The sequence below is a fragment of the Aulonocara sp. 'chitande type north' Nkhata Bay genome, linkage group LG11 (genome assembly GCF_057382095.1).
Source record: "Aulonocara sp. 'chitande type north' Nkhata Bay isolate Kocher_YH1m ecotype deep benthic linkage group LG11, A_spYH_male_GT1.1, whole genome shotgun sequence".
Classification (NCBI taxonomy): domain Eukaryota; kingdom Metazoa; phylum Chordata; class Actinopteri; order Cichliformes; family Cichlidae; genus Aulonocara; species Aulonocara sp. 'chitande type north' Nkhata Bay.
Window position 1 is genome coordinate 36565611 of NC_141354.1, and position 8350 is coordinate 36573960.

The following is an 8350-nucleotide window of genomic DNA, read 5'->3' on the forward strand; positions in this document are numbered from 1 at the left end:
TTTTCTGAACAAGGTGAACTTTTTGCACTTTAACCCATGGGGCCACTTCTTTGCTAATGATGTATACTTTACTTTATATGTCAAAGCTGTTTCCACAGCCAGAGTACCTAATAAACCGATAAACTGGACCAATTACCAACTTCATTAGTGGGCTTTCATCCAATCACAAAGCACTGATGACTTTAGAGGGCCAATAAATTTGCTAGGTTGTGACCTTAACGTTAAGGGACCTAAACAGAACGAGAGGGGACAGATGGGGGTCAACAACATCTCACACTTGTCACACCCTGGTGTGAAAGTGTGTTTACATCTCACTTTTGTATGAGCTTTGCTCACTTTTTTTTTTAAAAAGAGAGGCTAATTGGTCAAAAGGAAGAAAAGTTAATGGAAAGACTCAGTTTTATTTTTATATTAATTCATTTAGATTAATTTGTTCTTGGAATCAAAAGAGTTTTAAAGATTTACTCTGCAGGAAGCAACATAAATAACAGGATATGTTTGTTAATTAATAAGATTAATATATAAATACATTTGTTAAGCTGTTTGGATTTCTGGAGTAAAACAAAAATATTTAATTAGACTGTTTTTTTAATTTTTAATTTTATTTTGCTCCTGTAATTATTTTACCAAGACCTTGAATGTTTTGAGAAAAGAAACAATGCTCTGTTAATGGTAATAATTGCTGTTTAAGTAGTGGCGAAATTTACCTTTTAAATTGAGTTTGTTCACGGTGTTTCATTTACCAGCTTTAAGAAAATTTGCTTCAGTCGTACATTAGGGAAGTGAAGAAGTTAGCAGCAGGCCCCACTAAAACTGTTACAACCTGTTTTTTCAGGGGAAATGGAGGAGAGGTGGAGGAGGAGGAGAGAGGCAAAGCTAATCACTTTCCCTGCTGACTTCACATGATGGAGGGAGGTAAAGATCACAGCTCTACGAGCACATTGCAGCCGTCCTCCTCTCCTCCCTCCGCTCCTCCCGGCCTTTTGAAGGAAGGCCTGGGGTGCCTGCTTCGCTCCCTCTGCCCACTGGGCTATTGAAGGGAGTGATGGATGGCTTCATAAGGAGACTAGATCCATCTTTCATTCACAAGCCTTCTCCTTCTTAGAAAGACTTTTTCATTTTCCGTTCATCACTCCGTCTCCTTGCAGTTACTCTGCGTGGTCAGTGATAACAGTCCTCACTTTTTTTTCATCAGGTCCAGTTTCTTTTTCTTTTTTTCTTTCTTTAATCCATCCATCCTTCCTATGTATGAAGGAATGTTTCCCTGTCCATCATATTCCTTCTGTCGTCCTGGTGCTGGGGACAGATGTAGAGGCCTTCTTTTCCCAGCATTCCCTGGGGAGAGTAGGGACAGGTCTTAACACCCTTCTGGTGAAGGGAGGGGGGAAAGGCAAGACGCCAGGGCAGTTTGTTGTTCAAAGGGTCATGTAGTGGGAGTCAAGTGATGCATAAGTAATGCTTTGTTTGGACTGATCATGGGGAAGGAATTTTCTTAATTTAGTTTTAATTTGGTTATTTTTCTTTGAAATGCCTTTTGAAACAAAGACTGGGGAGGTGAAAAGGCTCTGAAGGTTCACCAAACTCTGAACGGTGTCAAAAACATCATTTTTCATTACAATTACTCAACCAGCTCAAAACTGTGAAATTCTGCAAAACTCCCACACTTGTAAGTCATAAAGAGGAAAACAAATATCTATGTGGTGTTATTTCTACATCATTTCAGGGCAATATCCATCCATCCTCTTATCCATTTTTTTTTTATTATCAACTACAATTCAATTCAATTTAATTTAAACACACACAGTCACAATAACAGTTGCCTCAAGACCCTTTATATTGTAAGGTAGACCCTACGGTAACACATACAGCAAACCCCCCCCCCCCCCCCGAACAATCATATGACCCTTTATGAGCAAGCACTTTGGCGACAGTGGGAAGGAAAAACTCCTTTTTAATAGGAAGAAGTCTCCGGTAGAACCAGACTCAGGGAGGGGCGTCCATCTGCTGATCAAAGTATCTGTTTAGCAGCAATCTGACAGTGTTGACCACTGAGCTGCCCAGTCTGACTACATCACGGATACAGCCCTGGTAGGACGTACAACCCACTCTGTGATGCTACAATTGCAAATCTGGCCTGATAATAATAATTTTTCTAAAAAGAAAAAGGTTTGCCAAAGTTAGGAGGTTTCATCTAATGCTCAGCTTGATTTCATGTCACTCCATCCATTAGTTGTTTGGGCCACTGTGTTTGTGGTGCAAATTCTTAGTATGGCTTGCCCAGTTTATAATTTAAAACTACAAAGAGGAACTTTTCGTACATTCTTTTAATGATATTTCATCTTATCTTGACAAGAAGGGGAAAATTAAATAACCCCAGGTGACATGCCTCAATCCCATGCACATTTTGGACAGAAGTTGCCAGGGCTATGATTTTTTTTTAGACATTTACCTCCCCAGTGCTGAGCACTAAGCAGCATGCTACTTATCGGCTCTTTGCTCCACAAACCAGCAGTGTGGTCAGTCTGTGAGGATCCATTCAGATCTTTCAGGCTTCCTCAGTCCAGGCGTGAAAATCGGCTACATTTAATCAGCCACGGTGGAGAATTTAAAGAAAGGGATCAAGAGAGCTTTGTCTTAATGGATTGGCTACAGTTTAGGGGTCCGGGAGACTGAGTTATACCTAGTTAAAAGCACATCACTTTCTAACAATATAATTCATACCACATGATGTGTCCCTGCAAGATTCTCGCATTCAGAATGATATAGAAAAAAAAAGTATGGTTTTAATATTTTTCTTTGTTATTTGACATTCAAGGGCCAAGTGAATTTGTGCAGTTTAACTCCAAAGATGATTTTTGATTGATTGTTCATTCAATTATTCCATCAATGTTCAAAAAACAAAAAATGAAAGAATAAACCAGCTTTTGTGTGCTGGAAGTACATCAAGCTGAGTCGCTCATATAGTGGGTCAATTCTTTCGGTCTGTCTGTACATTAGAATTTCAAGCTTACGGCCATGGCAATTCTTACCAATACAGTAAGGCCATACAAGACGGAGGCGACATTCAGAAAAGGGCCAGTGCAGTCAAACAAAGCAGTAAATCAAGTGGCTTGACACATGCTCACCAGACAGTTTGCCATTTGTCACAGTGCCTGAATGGAACTAAAAGCAAAGTTGTGGACGCATCGGGGTGATCGGCATTGCTCAGATACTGCACAAGAGCCCTTTTCAGACAGCTGCAACACTGATTACATTGTGTGAAGGCCAATCAAAGGGGAAAATGACGAGAGCAGTCACGCCGGACACACACAATGCACAAATGGCAGCGGTCAGATGGTGGAGGAGAGAGGTGGTGCTCCAGAGATTTTAAAGGCGGATTTTGGGATACAAGGCCAGGAATATTGAAAAGTCTCTCACAGCCAACATGCAGTATAAACAACTTCATAATATCTGAGTTAGACTAATTCAACAAGTGGAAGTAAATGTTTTAACCATTCTTCATGTTCATGTGTGATCAGTCCAGCTCAGTAATCAGTTCATCACTAAAGGTAACAAAATAACATCAAACCCATCCGAGCAGTGTCAGTTCTTTCTTTGTTCTGTGATTTGTGTTTACTTGTTTTTGTCAGTTGTATGTATGTCAGTAACAATTATGTCTCCATTTTAAGTGGAAAGTTCAGTAAAATTACAAGAAAGAAAGTACCTTTGCAATATTTCATACAAGCATTGCAATAAAGACATTAATTTATTATAACTACTTGCTTAATTATTCGACAGCAACGTGTTTTAATCTCATCTGCTATCAAGTGCTTCTTTAAACACTCGGGCACCTTGTAGCACACTCACATTGACCATTTCATCATATTTTACCATATCAACTTCACCTTGTTGGTGATCGTTAATCCGAACATTAACTAAACGTTAAATGCGATGTAATAAAAGACAGCAAACTAGAACCAACTGAGTTTATGGACAGACTGCCAGAGCTGCAAACAAGCGATGCCACAGTGGCAGATTATTGGTTACTGCGTCAGCATTATGAGGCCGCCGGATACAGTTACAGCTCGGTGCATATTGCATTTTGTTTCACGGAAGGAATCTTTGTGCAAATCAATCGGCTGTGTTCATATTGATTTGTGTGGAACACTTGTGAACGTTACAGTGTCCGGTGCAAATGGAAGAGAGCTTTGATAGTACATTCCTCTACGGAACTATGTAGTTGTACTAATGCAGCTGCACTTTATTTAAGTATTTCTTTGTTATTCCACTTTCTTTTTTTTCTCCACTATATTTTGGATGCAAGTTTGAACACGCAGCTTTAGTGCTCAACTACTTTAAAGTTTTTTTTTTATTTAAATCTACCAGTAAATAATTATTTTTATGGATAAAGCTACTAAGTAGCATATAAGTCATTGAAAGTGTCTTAAGTATATTCTGATGCTAAAACATTTGTACTGTAGGATTAGGACTTCAATATTCTAAATATTTACTTCACCACTTTGGAAAATAGTTATTGAGTACACAAAATTCATGTTTTCTATTCCTTTTTACAAAATGTAAATACTTTTAATCAAATATTCTGATTACCCATAAATCACACTGCCTTGTGCTCCTTGTGCAATTTTTAAAACTCTCAAAATCAGATGTAGCCAAAGTCGATGGGTTAGCTGAAAACCATGTGATTTCTGTCACTGTGAGTGAGCAGCAGGGCTGTAAAACTTTTTAACTAATCCAATTGTGTCACCTTTGCTCAACACACCTGGAGGCAGTGATACTGTTTCTTTATAGAGATGTAAGTGTGAATCATATTTAAAGCCAGAGGGAGCCTGTACAACAAGACACACAACATACCGTTTCCTTATCTGACTTACGCTAACATTGCCAATTTAATCATTGAGTACTTACACGTGTATATTTGTATATAGCCAATGCTAATTTCCTACACTTGCCCACTTATTGCCATTAATTGACTGAACTGTTAATAGGAATGTTGTGTAATACCAAGTAAAATGAATATATAAAACAACTGAAATAAATCAAAACGAATCAAAACTACATTTATAGCATGACTTTATGTAACTAGTTAATGTTAGGATTGTATGTCTGGACTAAACTGTTTTACAGAGAATCTGCTTTAAACTGGCAGGTAGAGAATTCCAGCAAGCTGTGTCTTTAATTGAGACCACAGTTTGTGCAAAGGAAGGCTCTACAGTTTCCTTCTGATATATTATCCCAGAGAGCAGTCACACAAAAGCGGTTATAAGCTTGTTAAGTAAACCCAGGGTTTCCCCACTCTAACTATGAATGCATTTACGTAAAACAGGCTGTTGGCAGCGTTTGATCAAATGCAAACATTTGTGAGTCTTACAGCAGAAAAGTATAACTTGGAGAAAATATGAAATGGTCAAACATATAATCTGATCTGCGTCCAGCGCAGCAGTGTGTGAGCGGAGTGTGTTAGAGTCAAGATGGCAATTAAATCAATTAATTGACTTAACAGCACAATGACTACACCTGTAAGACGTTTTTAGCCTTATTTTGTTTCAATAGTAAAAAACACATAGATGAAAACAAACAAACAGCATTCAATGCAAAATTTTCAAAAGGATTCAAGGAAACAATTCAAAAGGCCCTCTTTTGAATTGTTTCCTTGAATCCTTTTTGAAAATTTCAACAAGTATGAAGGGTTAGGATCCCTGTTTAAGGATGACACTGCCTTTTTACGGCTAGTTGCTTAAAAAAAAAAATCAAAGACAGTATCTATAAACCATTGATCTTATCTGCACACTCAAGTCCACGGGATCTTCCAGGAACGGTGACGTGATGTTTCAAGGAATTGACTGATGAATAGGCAGCAGTTTTGTACTTGTTGATCTCTTATCTTGCTGCAGAGCAGGTTATGTTACCTTGCTAAGCCCCAAATCCTACCCCATAGTACAGACCGCATAAATGTTATTTGCAGATATGCAAAACACACACTCAGAGAGACAGGAGCCAAATAACAGAAACATATGGCTGTGCCACTCTCTCTTTCAGTCTCTTGTTCTCAGCTGAGAACAATGATAAAAAAAAGTATGATGAAGATGATGGTAGTAATAACAACAACTGTCTGTTTGCTTTGAGCTCCTTTACAAAACCCTCAAAGCTTTAACAGCTTTAATAGCTCAGTGGTGTCTTTGCAATGTGAAACATGCACTGAAGGGGTTTAAAAGTCAAAGTTTCTCTCACTGACCTGTTCTTTCTGTTTGTTTCATGACACACACACACACACACACACACGTATTTGCTACCTACGTATCAAGAATCATTTTGATCATGTGCCTCACGGGAACCAGAGAGAGTGTTTAGCCTCAAGGCATCCCAAAATGGGACTCCGTGTGTGTGTGCGTTTACTGTTTGTGTGTGTGTGCCCGTTCATGCGTGGGAGGGCTGCTAGAACAGGAGATTTTTTGTGCTGGGGAAGAGAGAGGCTTGGGCACTTCATCTTCTCTTCTGTGCACTGCCAAAAAGGGCAGAGGTCAAAAGTCAGGGCGATTGGAGAATTCCGCGCTGCATGCCGACAGATCGGGTTTCAGGGGTGGGGGAGGGTCACGGATCAGCCTGGAGGGATAGGTGCTTGTGTGCGAGCATTTGTGAGCGCGTTTGCATGTGTTCATATATGCATGTATCTGTTGTGAGGGTGCACATGTACGTATTTATGACAGGGCTTGTTCAGGCAGCACTTTTTAAAAAGACATCTCACCAGAGCTTTAATGCTCAGAGAATCCGGAAGTTGCTCTTGATGTTCGTTGCTTTGCAGGAGTCACTGGAGGAGACTCACCCATCACAAGACAACACCTAAACTCAGAAGTCAGTTTTAAAACATCTATTGAAAATATGCTTTAGATCCATTTTGGTGTATTTGTTCATTTGTTTGTCACCCAGGAAAAAATCTGAAACCTGTTCTGATTGGTGGAAGCAGAACTGCTATTAGTTAAATTTCAATAATCATTTAGTAATATTTGTTTAAAGTAATAGGTCCTTATTGTTATCATAAGGCACTTTCACTGCTCAGACAGAACTGATTTGTGGCTGTTTTGGGTAAATCCATTTTTAATTGACTTGAATCAAAGATTTAAGGCCTAAACACTAGAAATATTGTAGTCACATCCTGCTGTTGATTTTGGTCTTATGGTTCTGCTTCATAGAACATAAAAATAAAATTGTGTTAAATAATAGTTTATGTTAAAGTTAATATAAAAAAAGCTTTAAAGAAATCATTGATTGTTGTGATTCTCAAGTGGCTTTACGACTAACACGAGTTAGTCTGAGTAAGACTAGAACTGTCGACTCAACCTCCATCAATCCTTAGGGACGTGTCTTGGGTTTAAACATTTAGCAGAAGGTGGAGTCATTGAAATGGTTTGATATGTAAAGGGAGTACAGACCTCAGCAACTAGCAGCTCCAACTGTGGCCTTTGTATGTGATCATTAACGAACATGTGCTCTGGGTATTCGCTGGCTCCTGGGGAGCCCGGACTGATCACCACAGCTGTGTTTCTATTGTGCTTACCCGCCATGCTGAAAAATAACACAACACCGCAGCTCTGGCTATGTGCTGGAATTTATTGTATTTACTTTCCAAGGCGTAAAAGAAGCAAAGGTTGAAAACAACCCTGCAGTGGCCCAGCACTCAGGAAACATTAAGACGGATAATGGGAGCAATTTTATGAAACCGAATGACGGAGTGATTTATGCTGGTGTGTGCTGGGGAAAGATTATCTTACATGAAATACTGACAAGGAGGTGTAAAGAAAAGTGGGGTGTAAGCTCTCTAGTTCTTGTAATGTTTCAGTAGCTAGGTTTAAAAGCCTGAGTGGAATAAACATCCTGTGTGAACACCTCACTCAGAATAAAATCGCCCAAAATGGTGAAACTGTCTGGAGTAAACTAAAGAGAAATTGCACCATATAAACAATTCAGTGGTTATTGCATACTTCCTGCACATGCCCTTTGCTATGTGTGCATGTGTGCTGTGTTACCAAAAGTACACAAGGATGTAAATGTATGTCCTTTCAAAAAATTGTGACTTCAGAATTGAATTGCTGTGTTGAATGAATAATAGATATCTGTCCTCGAGGAACTGATCAGACGTGCTAGAAAAAGGATAGCATTCACCATCCATGCAAACAGCCAGGAATTTTCAATTAGAATGAAAAAAAAGTGTTCAAACCACTTACTGCACTGCATGTGTCCCATCCCAGCACAATCTTGTAGAGAACTGGTTCCCAGTAGTCGTTCCTTAGAATTGTTAGTCCTCCTGCCTATCGATCCCACTTATTGTTTCCACTTGCACTCGTGCTTCAGTCAC